Genomic DNA, 22,019 nt, shown 5'->3' with positions numbered 1-22,019 from the left:
TAAATAAATAAATAAATAAATAAATAAATTTATTTAAAAAAAAAGAAGAAAGAAAGGCACGGGAAGACAGAGATTCTCCTAGCCTGACTTCTGACTTCTAAGGAGGCTCTTGCTCTGGAAACAGTCCTTCCCCAAAGCCTCTTTGAAAGTTTCATCACCCCAGCAGCAGTCACATCTCTCACAGACAGGGCCAGATTTTAGATGACCTTAAAGACTAACAGCATGGGTTTTATTCTGTAAGTAATGGGAGAGGCTGTAAGCTTTTAAGCAATGATAAAGAATAAGGATGTATTTCTTCCTTCAGTCCATCTCAAGATTTTCTATATTAATAGATGCTTGGAAAACCATTATGGAATGAATACAAGAATGACCAGATGGATAAGATAATAAAGAGAAGAGAAACTTTTGTGATGCCCTAGAATGCACATCTGTGGAAGTAAATTGACAGGATAGGGCCAAAGATTGGGTGGAAGAGAGGTGGTGTCAAAGATAACCCTGGATTTTGTGCTCAGGGACGAGGAATGAATGACCAAGAGAAATTGGAAGTTGGAAGGATTAGCTTTTAGTTTTGAAAAGTAATGTTACTGTTTAGATGTTGGTTGTCCATGAATAAGGAGACATCTAACATGTAGGTGGAAACAAGAGTTTGGAAATCCAGAAACAGGACAGATATATTTATAGAGAATTAAGAATTATGCCATAGCCTGGTTGAAATTTGGGGGCGGATGCTTAGGAAGAAGGATTAAAAGGATTAAACTGACCTGCATTAGGAGGAAGGATCACAAAAGGGAACTGGGGAAGCAAAGGGAGAGATTGGCTATGAGGAGGAAACTTCTGCTCCTCCCTCATATTGCTGGAGATGGCCCCCCTCAGGTGATTCCATAGCATATTATACAGACTCTATTGCCAAACTCTTCCATAGTGAATTTAAAATAAAGTACTAATGGGAAAAATTTCAAACATATCCAAAAAATTGAAAATAATATAAAGAGTACAATGTACCCATCACCCACTGTATCAGTCAGTGTTCAAAAAGTTAAGTGGAACTACTAGGACATGTGTGAATATGTGTGTGTGTGTCTAAATATACATATATGTGTGTATGCTTGTACATATACAGTTGTGCCTTTGTGGAACTCGGTTTAACAGTCGCTGTAAGGCTGTTGCCCTTGAATCGATTGCTGGAATTTGAAGTGCACAGGGCAGGCAGTCAGGAGGGGAAGACGAGTATAAAGTGGGAGACAAGAAGAACATGCTGGAGTTGGAAACTTCGAGGACAGACTGAAACTCATCTTGCCTTAGACCCTGGTTTGTGGTTGTCCTACAGAAGTCCGGGCCCTTCATCACAGAGCTAGGCACACGCACCTTGCTGTGGAGTTGGAGAGGCTGAAGGAAGTTCCAGAAGTAGATGCAGCAGTTTCAGGCCTGTCCACTGTCTCATGCCAATGTGGTGAACCAACAGATAAAGACAGTATGCATGGTTATAAAAATGGCTGCAGCTTTACTTCCAGCCCCCAAATTTCAAACAAGAATGTCTCTTATCGCCCACCCTAACCAGAAACAGAAAGGGAATAGAATTCCGGGAAATGTAGCTCAGCCTAGCCAAGTCATCACGTTGCAAAGCAATCATACCTAATTTCAACCATTTCTATCCCATGGCAAGCCTTGTTTCATCTATTCCTCCACTCACGTCCTGTTCCCCACTTTTTTTTTTTTTTGGAAAAATATCCTAGGCAGCATATCATTTTATCTTCTAACCATGTTGTACTTTAAACGTTGAGGGGTTCTTTTTTTTTTTTTTTTAATTTTTATTTATTTATTTATATTTTTGGCTGTGTTGGGTCTTCGTTTCTGTGCGAGGGCTTTCTCTAGTTGCAGCGAGCCGGGGCCACTCTTCATCGCAGTGCGCGGGCCTCTCACTATCACGGCCTCTCTTGTTGTGGAGCACAGGCTCCAGACACGCAGGCTCAGTAGTTGTGGCTCACGGGCCTAGTTGCTCCGCGGCATGTGGGATCTTCCCAGACCAGGGCTCGAACCCGTGTCCCCTGCATTGGCAGGCAGATTCTCAACCACTGCGCCACCAGGGAAGCCCCGAGGGGTTCTTTTGTGTCATTCTGTGAGCTTCTTGAGAAAAGAATCCTTACCTTATTTAACTTGCACCTCATATATATAGGTATCTTATAAATACTTGTTGACGTAAGGATGTATGATTTTTATGCAAATGAGTAGAAGTCTAGAAAGAGCTGACATTGTAAGGCAGTCTTTGTCCCAAGGAACTGGGTTCAAGAGTTGCCACCTCCCTAAAGTCACTTTTGAGTCCTTTCTCTCTCTTGCTTCTAGGTAGAAATACCCACTCCTTCTTTGTGCCCCACTGGCATATTGTGTAAATACGTCTATCACTCACTGTACCCATCCATTTTATTTTTAATTTATTTACATGTCTTTCCCCTTCCATTAGCTATTTTTAATGAGAGAACTGAGCTATTTGACCTTTCTGGGCTTTACCTTTTTGAACTATCAAAAGTAAAACTAAGAAGATTGGCCTCCCACACCAAGATTCCTGTGAAAATTTCTCCTGAAGAGAAAGAGTTGGGTTCTTCCGTTTTTATTTTTCTACTGCCTTGGGTTCATAACAATGAGTTATATATAATTTTCCATTATACCCAGTATCTTCAAGGACAGTGCATGGTCTAATATACACAGGGGTTAGAAATTCTCATCAGGGCAATGGAGGTGCCACTTTTCTTACAAGAGTTACTAAAGGATTATGAGTCATACCCTTTACATAGGTTATTAGTCGGGACTCTTGACTACAAGAGACAGAATCTGACTTGAAGCAGAGTAGGCAACCATATAAGCTCATATAATGAAACTGCCAGAAAGGCAGGAACCACAGAGTGTGGAAGTCTCCTACTTGGGAGAAATGTTCAGAGGGTGTTTGGGGAGCTGCAAAGAATCTGGCTGTGAACTGTAGGCATGATTTAAAGTCATATTTTGGAGGCCCTTGAATGCCAGGCTAAGGAATATGCACTAATAAACCCTATACTTTCTCTTGCTGAAACCAACGGGAGCATCAGACAAGTCCACAGAAGAAACATTTTGATCTCTAGAAATGTCAAACTGCAGAGCTCTAATACAGAGAAGAAAGCACGGCAGAATCTACAGGAGAGAAAAGTGTCAGTTGCACTGTTTCTGTCAACACATCTGATGTTAGAACATGCACAAAAGACATATAAAAAGTTGATAAAAATCTCAAGGTGGGAAAATTGACATGGATGTAATTTTTAAGGCATTGGATAACATAAGTGAGTGGTTCTTAAAGTGTGAGCTTGGGACCAGCAGGACCAGTATCACCTGGGCATTTGCTAATAGTTCAAAATCTTGGACCCCACTCCAGACTTACTGAATCAGAAACTCTGGGAGTGGGCGCCAGCACTCTGTGTTTTAACAAACCTCCCAGGTGATTCTGATAAATGATTGAGAACTACTAGGTGGTAGGCCGAAAACAGCACCCAAAGCTATTCATGTTCTAATCCCTGGAACCCAGAAGAGGAGGAGAAACATGACCACGAGGCGGAGATTCAAGTGATGCAGCCTTGAGCCAGGGAGTGCTGACAACTACACAGAAGCTGGAAGAGGCAAAGAATGGATTCTCCCTCCGAACCCGTGGAAGGAGTGCAGGGTGGCCTGGCTGATACCTTGATTTCAGCCCAGTGAAACTGATTTCAAACATCTGTTCTCTGCAACTGTTGTTTTAAGTCCTCAAGTTTGTGGTAATTTGTTACAGCAGCCACAGGAAACTAATATACACTGAAATAAAGAAGAATTATAGGCTAAAGTACCTAAAAATTCATTAGATTCTTATAATAAAAAAATACGCTTGCTATTATTTAACAACTCTAAAAATAGTCTTTTGTGTTAAGTAAAAGTTGCCACATCTAAGAGCATTTTCCTAACATAGTTTACCATTGAGTGTTAAAGTATAATAATTTTCATAATATTAGCGTCAAAGATGGCTTTTATATACCTTGATTTTCCTATGATAGCTAATCCTGCAGGAAATGAAACAAATTACCTTGGGTAGAAGAGAAAAAATGAGAGACATTTTGCTTATGGCTAAGATTTGCATAGGTTAGAGAGCTATCATACATCTTCCTTTATGGATAAGAAAATGTTCTTGGAAAATAATAGTGGCGTTTATTTATAGGAAAATGCTTCATAATAAATATGAGAAGACTTTTAATCAATAATCTATGCTACTTGCTAAAATATTCAAGCTCTTTTTAAGATATCTGGAACACCTTAATAGTTATAATAATTTATTTGTCTTCTGCACAGTGCTTCTCAGATCACTTTCATATGTATATATTCCCATTTAATCCTTACAACTGCTATGTGAGCTGAGCAGGGTAGGTATTTTTAATTTTCGTATTTTACAGATTTAAAAAATGATGCTTAGAAAAGTTAAATGACTGGCCCAAGGTTACAAAAAAGGTAGATATTGGATTTGAGATTAGAAACTACCCAAATCTGCTGTACGACGTCATTTCCAGGGATCCAAGTTTTCTTAGCTGCCCTCAAGAGGGTGTATTAGTGTGTGTGGTTAATTATGCTATGGATAATTACACTGGGGTTCAGAGGTCCTGTGATCTGTTTAATTCAACCCAGTAGGCAGTTGCTGAGCATCTGTCGCATGTCTTGAACTGTGCTAGTCAATGCGGGGAACACAAAGAAAGGGCCAGACACAGTCCTTGCACTCAAGAGAATTTACGTCTCTATTAGGCAGGAAATGTCTACGTAAATGAAATGAATAAGGAGAAGAAAAGAATAAAATCAAATGCCACAATCTGGGTGACTTCATACAAAAAAACCTTTGAAGAATAGATCTGATTCAGAGCATTCTAGGTGGCAAAGGGTGTGTGCGGTGGTGTGGGGTGCAGAGAGAATGAACCAGAGCGTAGAGGCTGAAGCAGCCTGTGAAACCCACGGGGAGAGAGGGATCACCTGAGCTACCAGAAGCACCATGGATGTGTCCTGAGGAATAGAAGCTGGGCTTCTTGGTGCCACCTGGTTTCAGACAGTTAAACAGCAGTGAGAATCTTTAATACTTCTAGTGAACACTGTACCCTAGAAAAGTGAGGGAGAAGCAGTACTCATATGTTAAAAAAAAAAAACCAAAAAACCCACAACTTGAAAATCCTCCCATTCTCTCCAATTTTTCTATTCCAGTCCTATGGACACAGCTCCTGAGAACTTACAGCTCTGTCTGTGCAAGTGTTTTCTGACAGTCATAGGTGTGTGTGTGTGTGCGTGTGTGCTCATCTCTGTGTGTAGGTGTGTGTAAATGTAGTATATGAACACCTGGCATAAAGTTCCCCTTAGGAAAAGGGGTGTGTTTGTTTAGGAAAATATTTTGAGAGTATAAGGTGAGGATACCGTTTGCAAGGAAACAGGGAAATCAAAGCAACATTTACATAATAAAGTGGCAGGAATTTGGGAGAGGGGCTTAGCTGGAGAAAGAGGGGAGGGCATAGCCAGAGGAGGCCAGTGCTTGAGGAAAGGAAAATGGGTAAGAAATTTCTGGGGCCAGGATGGATGAAGGGCTTTTAAGAACAGGGATATTTAATTTTTCCTTTTTTTTTTTTTTTTTGTAAATAAGTTGTTTTATTATTTATTTATTTATTTATTTATTTATTTATTTATTTATTTATTTATTTATTTATTTATTTATTTATTTTTGGTCACGCCACATGGCATGTGGAATCTTAGGTCCTGGACCAGAGATCAAACCTGCGCCCTCTGCACTGGAAGTGTGAAGTATTAACCACTGGACCACCAGGGAAGTCACTGTATCATTTTTTTAGTTTCCACATATAAGTGATATCATATGATATTTGTCTTTCTCTATCTGACTTACCTCACTTAGTATGATAATCTCCAGGTCCATCCACATTGCTGCAAATGTCATTATTTCACCCTTTTTAATGGCTGAGTAACATTCCATTGTATATATGTACCACATCTTCTTATATTTGGTGCTTCCATGTAAATTTTCTCCATTGCCTTGACTCTTCCATAAAAGTAGTTAACACCCAGAGTCTTGAGTCAGTGGTATTTGGGGAAGTACATAAAGTAAGTGCAGAGAGCAGGGCTATGTCCAACAAGGGGCAACAGCAAGGGTAGCTTTCATGCACTGGCAAGATGATCACAGACCAAACTAAGTTAGAGCCGTAAGTGACAAAGAAAAATCTAGGTACATTGTCGTCCTTCCCCCGAGTCCCTGGAGAAATTGCGAAGGATACTGAGTTTTCCATTTCATGTAGCCTGGGGGTCTAGCCAATTTCATTTGAATAATCTAGGACATGGTAACCCCTGCATGTATCTGGGTTACACCAGTTTGTGGTCAGTCACTTACAGTGACATTTTAGTCTCTGCTTCACTGGGCTCCTCTGTCACCACAGAAAGGCCTTTCTGTTTGCTGAAAATCGCCAGCTCCTGGAGGAGGAGGTGGTAGAGTTAGATTGGCTGAGGGTAGAGTCTCCAGAGAGTGACTCAGGTTTGGCTTCTCCTGGCTCCAGAGCCTATTTTCTGTTTACCAGGGGATTAATCATGGTTTCCAAATTGGTCTGCCAAGACGCCAGCAGGACTGATTTAAAAAAAAAGGCAGAGGTGCTGGGTTTGGGATTTTTCCATGCCCTGGTCAGTGATTTTCAGCAGGAAAAGGAAGGGATATGATTCCTTGTTTATAGCCTCGCAATAAGTTATGGAGCGCCCTGTAACTAATCTGATTCTGATCACTTGTCCCCGTGTAAACACACCAGATTTATAGCAGCTGAGGTGAGATGCCTCAATTCTTTCTTTTCTGGTCAGCAGAAGAGTGAATTCAGTGTTTGATTAAACAGATTTGGTGGGCATTTGATTTAATTCAATCTAACAACTATTTAATGTGTAACCAACATGTGCTAAGCTACAGAAACCTAAATGTGATATTTACAAGAAAATCAGGAAGGGTTTGGAAATACGTAGAAAACAAACAAATAAATAAATATTTTTAGTCCTTAAAACAGAGGTTTGAGCCTTTTTACTGGATTCATTACAACACTGTTAGGAAATACATTATCCAATATATTCATATATAAGCAATGAATCAACACAATATCTTCCTGAGCCTGACAGCAATATCATGGAGAAGTCTTTTTAGAAGCTGAAGCAGTAATGGTTTTGCTGTCATTTGTTGGGTTGTTTACCATAGGAGATGGTTTGATTATTTTCCATTGTAAATATTGTTATTTCCACAGATACCCAGACAGCTCATATTTCCTCAGTGAGGGCAAAGAAGCTCTTGAAAACATCACAGATCATTTTAAAATGGAGAACTTGTTTTTCAATTAGGTGGAATTACTTCAAGTAATTTGTGATACTTTAGAGTTTAATATATGGGTATTTACCCTTATATTGATAAGAATAGTCTCTAGCTTGGGAAAGTTGTATTAATCGCACAAAAAGATTTATTTTGTGAAGCAGATCGGTAAAAAGAAACATGTGACAGGTCTGTTATGGTATTTTTTGCTTTATCAATCTTTCTTTTAAAGTATCGATAGTAGAACAATCAGAATAGAGAAACAGCTTACCATGTTATAACAGAGCTGTCTTTAGATCCTGTTTAATTTTCATCCCTTCAACTGTTTGCTCTACATAAATCTGCATTTACAACACATAGGAACTAGCATTATTATGATATATTTTGTGATTAGAAGATAGATAGATACATAGATAGATAGATACATAGATAGACAGACAGATAGATAGATAGATAGGCAGGCAGAGAGACGGACAGACAACAATGAAACATTCTTCCTAACCTAGTCTCCAAACCCACTGGTGCCTGAAATCCCACTTACTCAGTATAGTGTTAGGCACAGTCTGCTTCAGCAGTGTTTCGTTCCTGTGCTTCAGAGAGTGATGACGTTACCTCGAGGAACATCAGTGATCAGGAAGCATGGCATGTTCAAGGGGCATGTTTTCAACTTTTCTGACACTTTTTTTTTTCCTGTGGCATTAATCTGGCACTTAAAATTATTGGGAAAGAATGGCAGTACCCCAAAGTCCATTCAGTGTTCCCCACCGATGACACAGAGAAGAAAGAGCAATGATGATGACTATTCGAATAATCATTCTCAGACTTTCTTCTGGATCTGGGTTAGGCTTGGAGAGATCAAACACACAGAACAAGTGAGTACAAAATGGGCACTTAAACTTGAACTTCTGAATCTGGGGTTGAGAGTTAAGAGTCCAGGTTCTGACTACTCTGTGGACTTCCCGAACCATGGGCCTCCATGATACCTAAGTAAAGTGAAGGTGGGATTACATCAAGGTTAGGAGGCTTCTATGACGCATTCCTTAGAAGCTGTAAACTGAGGTGTTTTAATCAGGTGGTTTGGAAAGAAAGCTTCTAGAGTTGCCTGCTGTAGGGGCAGTGTCCTTGGAGGCAATAGTGCAACAAGATTATTCACCTAAGGCAAAACCTTCTAAAAAGTCATTCTGAAATTTACAGTTGGAAAAAGCTTTAGAGGTCATCTGATTTACCTCCTTACCAGCTGTATAAATTCCTCTACGGCATCTCTTAGTTTTATTATCCACTTTCTGCCTAAACACCTGCAATGATATGGAATGCACTTAAATACCCATTTAGGTAGTAACCTTTCTAGGACTTTTTACATAGCCCCGCAGTTATCTATAATCTTCTAGGAACGTTCCCTTCAGCATGGTAGCCAAGTAACCATTTATTTCTAGCCATAATTATTTGAGATTCCTTTATTTTCATACAAAAGTGCTATGTTGGGTACTACAGAGAGAGTATAGGGTTGAGTGATACAGACTAGAATCCTGGGTTAGCTTTAAGGACATTTCAGTCTAATGGAGGAATGTAAACACAACACACACACACACACACACACACACACACACACACACTGCCTGGGAGGAATAATCAGGGAAATTTCAGCGAAGAGGTTGTTTGTGAGCTTGGCCTTAAATTGTGAGTAGAATTTGGAAAGACTTTTCCAGAATGGCCTAGAATATAAGCAAAGTTCTATCACATGGGAAAATAATTCAATAGGATTCAGGTCTCTTGCTTAAGGACCCTACTTCCCAGAAGGCAACAGTGGGGAACTTTCCATTAAAGGACTTGCTTTGGGAATTTAGATTATTGTACTCTTTGATTTTTCAAAGATGATGTTAGTAGTTCTCTTTTTCAACAGAACGTTCCTACTAAACCATATTTCCTGTCCCTGGAATAATCTTCTACTGAACAGAAGAAAGGAAGTAAATAGAGTTCCAGAAAGCAATCTTAAACCATACCCACTTTGAAAAAAATATCCAAAGGAGATATTTTTAAAGGTACTTTTATTCAGAAGATTTTTAAAAGGAATGAGCAAAAAGGCAAACAACCCAGATTTTGTCATATAGAACACAAATGCTCTCTAAGAGGGAAAACCTTGGCATACCAGAACAGCAGAGGTCTGAAGTCTGAGATTTTTTGATTTGCACTTCCTGGTTGTGCCATACGGGTTACTCCCTGCCTGGATGTAAGCTCTCTTGTTCCTCTCCCCCTACCCTGGGCTCGACTAGACCCAGATCTGCTCTGTCTCTCTGGGTTTGCTTACCAGGCACAGAGGAGGCATATAGTTCAGTGGCTAAACCGCAGGATAGAATGCAGCCTCTTCCACCACTGACTCACAAGATGACAGGGCCAGCTAACTTCCCCTTCTGACGTTTCTGTTCCTTTGTGTATAGTGGAGCCCTAGCAATCCTCAGCACCTTTCTTCATTCCACAGAAATAAACAAGTATATTTGTGAGTGTGCTTTGAGACAGGGATCAAAAGAGATTAGTTCTTGTTCCCTGAAGGCAAAGCACAGAATCACTTTCCCTCCTATTACTGTTGCACCAAAAATACCCATGGGATATTTCATCAGGGATAAATAGTGGCTTTTTTCAATGTTGGCTTGTTTATTACAGGGTAAGAACAAAATCTTGGGCTAACCAAGTTACATCCCCATGTTGACTCACTTCCTTACCTTCCTCCTCGCTGCTAGAGCACCAGGGTCAGTTGCTTATTTTACCTTCCCTTGGTGTTTCATCCTTGCATTTATTGCACAGGATTGATTCTTATTCTTCTGCAGATACAGAGGTGCATTGCTTTATGCTACAGGCTGTCTATAGGATGAGTTTTGTGGATATCAAATATTTGCAAACAAGTCAAATTTCTCCCCCAACTGAAATCATTATCTCAGAAGAGTTTTTTGTTTTGAGTTGACTTCTCAGCGTGATAAAGTGGAAAGAGCATCAAAATAAGAAATAGAAGATTAAGCTTCCTATTCTGGCTATGTCCCTAATTCGCCATGTGACTTTGGGCAAACGACACTCTGAAGTCCCACTAGTCTATGTCCTGGCCATGTGGGGCCTCAATTTTGTCATCTCTAATATTTTGGATTCAGATTAGATGATGTTTATGGTCCAATTATGGAATTCTTTAAACAATCCCAGTAATCCATGATACCATTACTTTAAATACCTTATTTTTAGCCTTTCCTTAAGGAATTTGTAGTAATAATTATCAACTCTTGAGAATTAATGTGAAAGATGAATATATGAAGGTTAAACAGCAGTAATACATTTTATAAGCAGGTTTCCAGTTTATAATTATAACTGGTCTTTTCTAGCAAAGTATTTGACTATATATTTTCAGCAGTTCGATAAATATTCTACACATTCTGGACCCACCCTGTTTAGCTTTCGAGTCCTCAGACACACTTCGTAGTGAGTTTTACAGCTGTGGCTTTAGATATCATCTGTTGTTGTTGTTTTTTTTAATTTTCAGATTTTTTTTTTCAATTTTATTTATTTTTTGTCTGCGTTGGGTCTTTGTTGCTGCACACAGGCTTTCTCTAGTTGCGGCGAGCGGGGGCTACTCTTCGTTGCAGTGCGCGGGCTTCTCATTGCGGTGGCTTCTCTTGTTGCGGAGCACAGGCTCCAGGCACTCAGGCTTCAGTAGTTGCAGCACGCGGGCCCTAGAGTGCATGGGCTTCAGTAGTTGTGGTGCACGGGCTTAGTTGCTCCGTGGCATGTGGGATCTTCCTGGGCCAGGGATCGAACCTGTGTCCCCTGCATTGGCAGGTGGATTCTTAACCACTGCGCCACCAGGGAAGTCCTGATACCATCTACTGTTGACTCTAATAAATTTATATATCTAGCCCAGACTTCTCTCCTAAACCCCAGACTCATATTCTGCAGTCTGTGACATCTCCATTTGGATTTCTAGTAGATGTCTCAAACTCAGTGGGTCCAACATGGAATGCCTGATCTCCACTGCCTCCCAAACTGCTTCCCCCATTGCTCTCCCCATCTCCGTGCACTGCAACTCAGACCTTCCACTTGCTCACGCCGGAAGCTTGGTCGTCATCCTTACTGCCTCTCTTGCTCTCACCATCCACTTAATGCCACCTAATTGGTCTCCCTGCTTTCTGCCCTCATTCTTTTATGAATCATTTCCCAAACAACAGTCAGAGCGAGCCCTTTAAAAATGAAGTCAGAAATCCTGTCTGACCAAACCTCCTTAATTGATCTGAGTTAGTCATTGATTCCTGATCACTCAGAGCACAAGCCAAAACTCAGGGCCCTTGTAACCTCGTCATTTTTATCTCTGCTCCTCTCCCTTTTGCTCACGCTGCCCTTGCCACATTGATCTCCTTGCTCTCCTGGGTCTTGCCAAACATGGTCATTCCTGAGGCCTTTGCATTTGCTGTTCCCTGTCCTACAGTGTTCTTCCTGAAGATATCCACATGACTCATTCCCTTGCCTCCTGCTGGTTTTTGTTCAAATGTCATATTCCTACTGCGTTCTCCCCTGAACAGCTTCCTGCCCTCCTATGCCCTGCCCCTGGTATGCCCTAACATCTTTCTCTTTTTTTCCTCTATAACTCTAATCATCTAATACAGGGTTTCTTGACTTTGGCATGATGGACATTTGGGGATAATTCTTTGTTTTGGGGGATTGCCCTGGGCAGTGCAGGATGTTTAGCAACGTAGGGATATTGCTACCTTCTACCCACTAAATACTAAAACCCACCTCCTCCTCCCCAGTGTGACAACCAAAAATATCTCCAGACGCTGCCAAATGTCTCCTGAGGGGCAAAGCCATCCCCGGTGGAGAACCATGATCTAATATGTGTTTTACCTATTTATTTGTTCATTGTTCCTCTCTTCCCCACCACCAGAATATAACCTCCAGGAGAACAGGAATTTTTTGCCTCTATCATTCACTGCTGTAATGCAAGCACCCAGAACAGAGCCTGGTGCATAGTAAGTGCTCAAGAAATACTTAATGAGTGAATAAATGAAATGGACTCCTACCTTTGTTCCTCTGAGCTCATTGCGCTCTAGTCACACAGGTCTTTTTTCTGCCTCTTGTACATCCTGAGCTCATTCTCACCTTTCTGTCTTTTTCTTTTAGCTCCTGCTCCTGTAAAGTTCTAACCACAGGTCATCACATGGTGGATCCCAGCTTTTTACTCAGGTCGCTACTTAAATGTCACTTGCTCGAAGAGGCCTTCCTCCCTGATCACACTATCCAATATGACCCTCCCTGCCTGCCAGAGTTACTCTCTACCATTTACTCTGATTTTGTTTCTTCATTACATCCATCTCCGACATGAGCTTATTTGTTTACATGGTGAGTTTCTGCCTTTCCCTCTTAAATGAATGTTCTCTGAGCACTTGACCTTATATGTTTATTTATCATGGCAACCCCACAGTCTAGAACAGTTCCAGGCCCAAGTTTATGTACTGATTAAACAAATAAGCCTACCTCCTAGTCGATTTCAGAGTGGAAGAGATTTCAATGGTTAGGAATTAAAGGTTGTGTCTGTCAGGGTTCAGTTGCAAAGAAGAGAATCCACTTTAGCTAGTTTAAGCGGAAAGGGCTTAATTACGGCATTAATTCTGTGGCTCACAGAATCATTGAGAAGGCTGAAGAAACAGCCTCCACATTGAGCTCTCACGGACAACTTTGAAAGCTACACAATGACTGTCCCACCAAGGGAGAGAATGCTCTTCAATCAGGAAACCTCTCGCTGAACCGGAAGCTGAGGTTCCAGCTGCTGGCTCTGAGACCAGACCACCATTGTCAGGACCAGGCAGCTAGCATGAGAAGGAGGTCAGCACTCTTCGGGAGCTGTCAAGATCAGAAAACCACCCCCGGAAACACCAGATACCACCATGCCAGTGTTGGCCTGCAGAAAGCTCAAGACAGTGAAACTTGCCCTCCAGCGAGCTTGATCTTCCAGCTCTCGTGGCAGTACTTTTGATTAATGGAACAAATTCAAATGAAAACTGTGGCTTCTGGGAAGTCTGGGAAGATGTGGCTTTTAGCTTTCCAGTCTCTGCAGCACAGGCAGGCACATTGGAAGGAGATTAGGATGAATGTGGAGGGCCAGTTTACCATATGCAGGTGTGGTGGTAAGACAGGATAGAGAGATAAGTGATAAAAAAAAAATGAATCTTCAACTTCATATCTGCAAGGCAAAAAGTTTGCCCCAAATACAAGTCAAATAGTCAAGAGTCTCTTATACACAGTACTGATGGGTAGCATTCATACAATTTCAGGAAATGATTACTTTTTCTCAAAGATGCAACAGCATATGATGAATAGTTGTCACCATTCCTAAAGATCAGTCCCAGCAAACCAAGCTCAATCAAGCCATGATCTGAGCTCTCCTGCATAGTGGAACTGTTTATACCTTGTAGCCCTACAAGAAAAGTGTGAGATCCGTCAGCCTGAGCACTGTTTTTCATAGCTGGTCATGTACATTTATTTCCAACTTAGGGCACTGTTCAAACTCAAGTCTTTGGAAAGGCTTAAATTGGACAGAATCTCAGATTTGTACTGGCTAAGAAAGAAATTCATTACTAGATTTCACTTTTATTATTTGAAATCTATGAAAGGCTATTTATTTGAATGAATCTATTTTCATAAATTATACTGTCTACACTTACATCAGATCACATAATGCAGTGTGTATATGTATTTTACTTAATTCATTTTTTGCAAGGATAAAATTCACAGTCTTTTTATTCTTAACCTTATATTTGCATGCTTTTCAATATTTAAAAAGTTCATTGCAATTATAGATGCTGTTGGTTTATCTGTTTTACACACTTAAAATCTAACTTTAAATAGAATCAATATGAAATGATAATTGGGGAGCCCCTGCTCAACTAAAAATATAGAGATAGATAGAGAAAAACCTAAACAAAATTTTAGAATGTACTTTTAAGAATGCGATTTTATCAAATTTAGGAAATGCATAACTATCTACAACTTTTAAATTCTTCCTTTTAAGTACTTCATGCTTAAAATAGCTTAAGGATTTCTTCCATTCTTTCTCTCCAATATCCTTTGCAAAGGACTTTTTAAATAGCTGCTCTTTTTTGAATACCTTCTGTGTGCTAGACCTGGAACATTCTCTCTTTTAATCCTCATAGCTTCCCTATGAGGTATAGGTATTATTTCTGCTATGCCAATGCAGACACTGAAGCTCAGAGAAATTGCTCATAAGAGGCAGAGCTGGGGTTAGAAATTGGGATTCGACCTCAAGTCCTCTCAACTTCAGAGCTTACTCTTTCTCCTGTAACATTTAGTTATTCACTCACTCATTCATTCATTTATTCAGTTAACGCTACTCAAGGACTCCCTATGGGCTAGGCATGTACTGTTTTCTGGAATTAAAATAATGAGTCCAAAAAAGGGCACCATCCCTGCCTGTATGGAGCTGAGAATCTCTACACCCTCCAGCTGGTTGCTTATTCAGGATTTATAGATGAGGATTAACTTCCTGCAAACACAGACAAGAATGTGAAGATTGCCATTTTTTTTTTAAATGTCGGAGATGGCCATTTTATAAATATTCCCATGTGAGAGAATATTAAAACTGACTACCTGCCCTAGGTTACATGTGTTTGCTTAGAGTCCTTGATGACTCCAAGATTAATGAAGCCCAGAAATTAATTAGAGAGGCTGAAACTCAAGAAATCCCTGGTGAGGAAAATAAGGGTTATCTGATTTTTACATAAGGCAGAAGCAATGACAGAAATTGAGCTCCTGTCAGGAAGAATCAAGCATTTAAGACATAGTTTAATAATGTTTCAGGGTGCTAGTAGTTTTGGTACATTGGCCAACACTGTCAAATTCCTGAGTCAAGGTACTAACGTCACCAGCCATCATCTATAAATGACAGAACCCATTATGTGTACCAGGACTTCAATGCCAGGAGGGGCCAGTAGGCTGTGTACCAGGTGTGGAGGGTCAGGTCTATTAACAGATAGGAATATTCTTCACTTCCACAGCCAAAAATATGTTTTCTCCTATTGGTAGATCTTTCATTTTTTGCCCCTTCTGATAGAGATATAGATATAGGAACTATTTCACTTTCCACTTTACCATAGGAAAAACAACAGCCTGAGGGCATTGATGAGTATTTGGTGTTCAGCCTTACTCTGGGGGAGTCGTTTGGAGTGGCAGGGCCTGTGGGACCCTGGAAAAACATGTCTTGTCTATTGGGGCCGCAGTTATTCCGCTCCGCTGATTGTTGCTGTGGAAGAGGGCCCAGTAGTGCCAGATATTTCATTTTTTAAAGAGAAGCCAGAAATCAGGATTTTTCTGTGAAATCATCTGATATTTAAATCTTGGCAACTAATTCAAAAATTTCAAAAAAAGAGCAAAAAACTCTTGCACCAACATTTTAATACAGTGATCAATCATCCTTGGTTGGTCCAGGACCAAGGTGTTTCCTAGCGCATGAGTCTTTCAGTGCTAAAACAGAGAGAGTCCCAGGAAAACTGAAATGGTTGGCTCTTCTAGAATGTGGAGGATAAGGAAAATATCTCTATAAGCCACAGAAAGTCTGTAGGTGGTCAGTTTGTAACCGCTGATGATTAGGACAGCAAACTAGAATAGGATTCACAGTGTCACATTTTCAAAGGAGGGGGAAGATATTTGATGAACAGAGAATGACTATGTATATCCAATTACTCACTTCTGCTCTCCCCACAGTCCACATCTGATTGCCACAGTCAGGTTAGAAACTATTGTAGTAAACTGATTGCAGTGCTATAGTGTTCTCTTTTTTCAACTGCTTATCCAAAATTTGTCCAACCAAGGAACATACTTAGAGAGAGGGAGATCCAGAGGGTAAAAGAAAAGGCTGACTCCTCTGAAAGGATACAAATAATCAAGGAAAATATTGGAAGTGTATTGGAAAGTATCTTGGGCCAGACTATTTTTATTCTACCTAAGTTTTATAACTAAAAATAAAGGTTAATTTGTCACACGTTTTTCTTAAAAAAAATTTTTTTTTGATTTACAGAATATTATCATGGGAAAGCAATTTTAACACTATGTAGTCCAGGACTTCCAATATAAAGTTGGGGAAATTGAGGCCCAGCATCGCATAGCTAGTTAGTGGCAGAATGGTTCAACCTGCACCTGTTTGGAATGGTGTAGATGGGTGTCAATGACGTGATAAGGGAAGGCAACATGACTCCTCTAAGATCCAGTTCTAGCGATTAGGAAAGTTTTATGGCAAAAGGAAAAATAACCATTAAAATCTAAAAACAACAGGCGTTATTTCAAACTCTGACTTTTGTTTATGAAATTAAAAGATAACGAATAACTAAATGCTCATATTGTTGAAACTCAATGCAGATTGCATAAAATGAAGGACAGTGAAATGGAAAAAGGAGAATTCTCTATCAAAAAGACTACTATATTGTATCTGGGCCATTTCATGTGCACAGTACACATTTCAAACTAAAAACCTATGATTTGCAAAACAGACAAAGAAGTTTAAAAAAAGTCTTTCCAACCATCATTATATACTGGCATAGTTTAGTTTCATTAAGTTCTAAATGCATCACTTCTTCACAAAAGAATTCTCTTTGAAGTCAGAGAATGAACTCTGTGGTGAGGATATGCCCCCAGGCCCATATGAGCAAGTAAAAACAAGGCTGATCTTTATCTTACTACATTGGCATGCTGCCCCAGCCAAAGAACTTACTGGTCTTATTTACAGTCACAAAGAGGTATCATTAGGGTCCAAAGATTCACAAATTCCTTGTTTGAATAAGTAGAATCCCCCTGGCTTCTTTTGGGGACAATATGAAATACATAGTTCATCTCTGACACCTGCTTGTATTAATTCCTAAGAATCTCACAGAGTAGAATACAGACAATGGCCCAGTAGCTTGAACGTCACACCAAAAGACCACAAGGCCAACCTATGTTTCTTGCAGACTCTAAGAAGCTCCTACAGCCCGGAGGTCAGTGGTCACAATGTCTTTATTGTGGGTAGAGTGCATGTAGCTGTAGCCCACTTAAGTCTAAGCTTGGTGAATAGTTCAAGGTCAGAATGATCCTGGTCAGAGTGACAGGCCAACACTTAATGAGTTTATGGTTAATGACCAGACCCACAGCTGGCCCAACACTTACCATTCCCCTCCTGATTAGATCCAGGAATGCAGTGAGAAGGGCGGGGTATGTTAATTCTTGATAACCATTTGGAGGTTGACGATATAGGAAGAGGAATCAACAAAACACAATTATAAAACATTGTTTTGGTGTTCAGGCCAGACTCTCTTCCAAGATAAATCTCTAAGGGGATGATTTAGGCACTCTATTTCAGAGGCGAGTCCTAGGAGTGTTGCTGCTGTTTCTGTGTGTGTGTGTGTGTGTGTGTTTAAGCTTAAAAAAACAAATATTTATTATCATACATGATTTCTGAGGGTCAGGAATCTGGAAGTGGCTTAGCTGGGTGGTTTTCTCCTATGGTCTCTCATGAGCTTGCAGTCAAAGTGTCTGCCAGGACTGCAGTCACCTGAAGGCTTGACTGGGGCTCAAGGGTCTACTTCCAAGATGGTGCACCATTGGCTCAAGATGGCTCATTCACATGGCAACTGGCTGGAGGCCTCAGTTCCTTCCATTTTGCCTTCAACCTGTCTGTGGGCCTGCTTGAGTGACATGACAAGACAGATAGCTTCTCTCAAAGTAAGTGGTCTAAGAGAGGAAGTAGGACTGTAATTAACGTGGTCAAGAGTGACTAACTTGCTTTAACGTGGGAAGCAGATGAGTCCATGCTGGAAGGTGTGGAAGGTGGGAGATGGCTCTGGCACTGAAACCAGGAGAAGTCTTAAATAAATGACTGTTATACATTGCTGAAAGCAGTGGTAAATTATCCTTTTTTAACATTTGGGATAGAAGGATTTGAACACGTGTTTAGCTCAAACCTTCCATTTCAAAGATGGCAGTTGAGGGCATGAGAAGGGTAATTTTAGGTAAATATTTCAGAGTATTTGTATTTAAAAGAGTCATCTATCTTTAATTAACCTTTGTTTGTGGGTAGATTATTACAGTAGAGTATAGATAAGCCACCTCTGGACTTTCCAAGCTCATTGTGAACAAAGACAAGGTAGTGGCTGGCAACAAGGAAACCAGAAATATGATTCTTAGCAACCTTTGAGTCATGTGAATCTGAATGCAGAAAGAGATCAAGATTATAAACCTAATTCTCCCACACATGAGTGGGACAATGGATTGTTGGGAAATTATAAAGAAAGTTTCTTCTTCTGAGCCTCAAAGCTTTTAGAAAAATTAATGGAAAACCTTGAGTAACTTACTTAACCTTGCTAAGACCTATTTCCACTTCTATCAGATAAGGCTGATGATAGCAACCCTGTAGGATTATTGTGATGATTAGAAATAATCTATACTAAGTAGGTGTTCAATAAATGGTAGCTGATTTTAAAATTATTATTATTACCATCATATTTTTTCTTCAAGGCATTAAGCTCATAACCAACAGGCTAGGAGAACCTAGGAGAACTTTTATCCCTTTGGTTCTCAAAACTGCATCAAGGTATCTGAAAAGTGATGGTGGGAGAAGGGGGAGATGCTCCAGTTTACTACAGCCTTGTGAGGTAGTGTTTCCCCTGAGACCACCTGCTGCAGAATTACCTGGTTGTTTGTAAAAAATTCAGATTCTTGGATCCTGCCACAGATCTACTGAGTCAGTATATCTGGGGTTGGAACCATGTAGTGTGCTTTTTTTTTTTTTTTTTATAGACTTTTACTTTTTTTTTTTAAGTATTTGTTTATTGATTTATTTATGGCTGTGTTGGGTCTTCGTTTCTGTGCGAGTGCTTTCTCCAGTTGCGGCGAGCGGGGGCCACTCTTCATCGCGGTGCGCGGGCCTCTCACTATCGCGGCCTCTCTTGTTGCGGAGCACAAGCTCCAGACGCGCAGGCTCAGTAATTGTGGCTCACGGGCCTAGTTGCTCCGCGGCATGTGGGATCTTCCCAGACCAGGGCTCGAACCCGTGTCCCTGCATTAGCAGGCAGATTCTCAACCACTGCGCCACCAGGGAAGCCCCGTAGTGTGCTTTTTAAACAAGCAACCCAAATGATTCTTATGCCCACTAAAATTTGAGAACCACAGCAAAAGATGTTTTGAAACCCTTATGGGGCTCACAGAAGGCAAAGCAACTGAATTGATCTTAACCAGAAGTGTCCAACTTTTAAAAAATTATGTACCTCCATCAATAAAACCTTTTGTATAATGTAATCCTAATGTTTGTATCTTTTTTTATATAAATTTATTCATTTATTTATTTTATTTATTTATTTATGGCTGTGTTGGGTCTTCGTTTCTGTGCAAGGGCTTTCTCTAGTTGCAGCAAGTGGGGGCCACTCCTCATCACAGTGCGCGGGCCTCTTGCTGTCGCGGCCTCTCTCGTTGCGGAGCACAGGCTCCAGACGCGCAGGCTCAGTAATTGTGGCTCACGGGCCTAGTCGCTCCGCGGCATGTGGGATCCTCCCAGATCAGGGCCCGAACCCGTGTCCCCTGCATTGGCAGGCAGATTCTCAACCACTGCGCCACCAGGGAAGCCCTAATGTTTGTATCTTTATATTTATACTTTTATTCATGAATTATTTACATGTAGCATATCCTAAACATTATAAAACAAAATAGAAATTTTTTAAAAGATGGTATAAAAACTTTTTGTATAAATTTTAATATTTTCATCCCATATCCTAGTGGATCATATGGTATATCCCTTGGGATTCATACTTCCTAACCTGGAGACCAGCAGCTAAACCAGCAGTGGTCCCTATGGTTGTGTTTATTCAATCACTTATTAAGCGAACATTTACAGTGTTCTTTCCAAATGCCAAGCCTGTTCTAGGCTCCAGGGCTCACTGTGAGTGATCATTTCCTTCTGTCATATTGAAGCACTAATAACATCACTACCTCACCGTGTCTAAACACTTTGTTATTTCCAGGTTCTGTGGGTCAGAGTGTTCAGCTCATCTCCCCCAGGCAGTAGAGTGGTGCTGCACCTAGTTCAAGGCTATATTCAAGGTCACAAATATATAACTTAACAGAATATTTGGGATTGGGGGAAAGTCCAAGACAGTCATGGTAAGCCACAAGTAAAGGGGGTAAAGCCCTCCCTAAATTAAACAGAGCACCATCTTTGGGAAGGTTGTGTGGCACTGTGGAAAGAATCCTGCATTTAGTTCTGGAAGAGCTATATGTCTGGGCTTCATTCCTTACTGGCTGCATGACCTTCTGTAAATTATTTACCCATTGAGCTTCTGTTTGCTCCCTTGTAAAACAAGGATAATAACACCTTTTCTGCTTACTTAACACAATTGCTATCACAACCAAACTCTTCTCATCTTTGATAATAATCCTGTTGAATGCCAGGCTTGATCAATCAGTTGTCAAACACTATGTTTTACTGAGTGCCTGATGGATATTCCAAAGCATCACTAAGTAAGTAGAATTTCACTTTTCCTGATTTTACTAGAACAAGCAAGTTCTTATTCTTCTGAATTTAGTAACTACTCACCTTCTATCTGTCACCCTTCCACTTCCACAGAGGTTAAGAGAAGTGACTTCAAAGCCTGGCTTTGCCACTTTGACATCCCATTTCCTTAAACATAGTTCCCTCATCTGTAAAATGAGGATAATGATATTTACCCCCTAAATTATTGTGAGGGTTAAATGGGATAATTTATGTAAATTTTTGGTACAATTGGAACATAGTACAAATTGAATAAATGATTGTTATTTAAATGGCAAATATGAAGAGGTACTCTTTCAACATTTTGGTAAATGCAAACTACAACTTGATACATCCATTCAGAAATGGATTTCACTTGGTGATTCTGAAAAAACAAGTGATTTGACCTTACATCTTTTATATGATTAACCTTCTTACCCTGGTTATTGAGGATGAAGTTAAAAGATTGATTTCTTTTAAGATTCAGTTGGAGAATGAATAATGACTAGCTTGACAGAATGGAACTTTTTACTATGTTTTAGACTGGTCTAGATTTAAGAACTGCCCCAAACATGAAGACTTAATATCTACTAGAAATAAAAAGAAAAAGAAAAAATATTGCTAATAATCTTATTACAGTGAGATGTGAGCATGAAGTAATGAGCTGGTAGTCTATAATATGTGCCACAGCAAAGCTTTGATCCTGACTTTTAAATTATGTGATACAAATCTTTCCCTATTATTTAATAATGGTGGATTTTTTTCTTGTTACACAAACTATTGACATAGCTTAAATCACTTACTTAATGACTCATGATGTAATAGACTGACATTTCTTTCATCCTTACTTATGCAAAGATGATCTGATTATACAGGCACACTGAGCTGGTCATAACTTACCTTCATCATAGGCCTGCAGTTTAAAAAATGCCCAAAGGACAGACCAGTATTTGTTCCTAAGTGAATTTATATGCCAGTTTCCCTTAAATGGCCTAAGTATAAACCTAATCTTTAAAACGAGGGTTCTTCTCCTCTTGCCTGAGTTTGAGGTTGATCTTCTGTTTTGAATTCCTCTTGATATCTTAGTCTGCTTTCCTGATCATTGTAGACTCACAGGAGCATAGG

At 40.1% G+C, this 22,019-nt stretch overlaps 1 long non-coding RNA gene across 3 annotated transcripts in view; it reads right to left on the bottom strand.

Moving 5' to 3' along the window:
- The window catches only part of LOC118901955, a 49,147-nt gene that overhangs the window by 2,359 nt on the left and 24,769 nt on the right, over positions 1–22,019 (bottom strand). Inside the window, exons 3-4 of one of the 3 annotated variants that reach the window (XR_005021498.1) lie at positions 20,961–21,064; positions 15,108–15,157 (exon numbers count right to left, since the gene is read on the bottom strand). This is a non-coding gene — a long non-coding RNA (uncharacterized LOC118901955). Of the gene's footprint in view, positions 1–15,107; positions 15,158–19,920; positions 19,949–20,960; positions 21,065–22,019 lie in introns of those variants that run through there. The other 2 variants (XR_005021499.1, XR_005021500.1) reach the window with 2 other exon arrangements.

This window comes from Balaenoptera musculus, chromosome 1 (assembly GCF_009873245.2).
Source record: "Balaenoptera musculus isolate JJ_BM4_2016_0621 chromosome 1, mBalMus1.pri.v3, whole genome shotgun sequence".
Lineage (NCBI taxonomy): Eukaryota > Metazoa > Chordata > Mammalia > Artiodactyla > Balaenopteridae > Balaenoptera > Balaenoptera musculus.
This window is presented reverse-complemented; position numbering and strand designations above follow the sequence as displayed.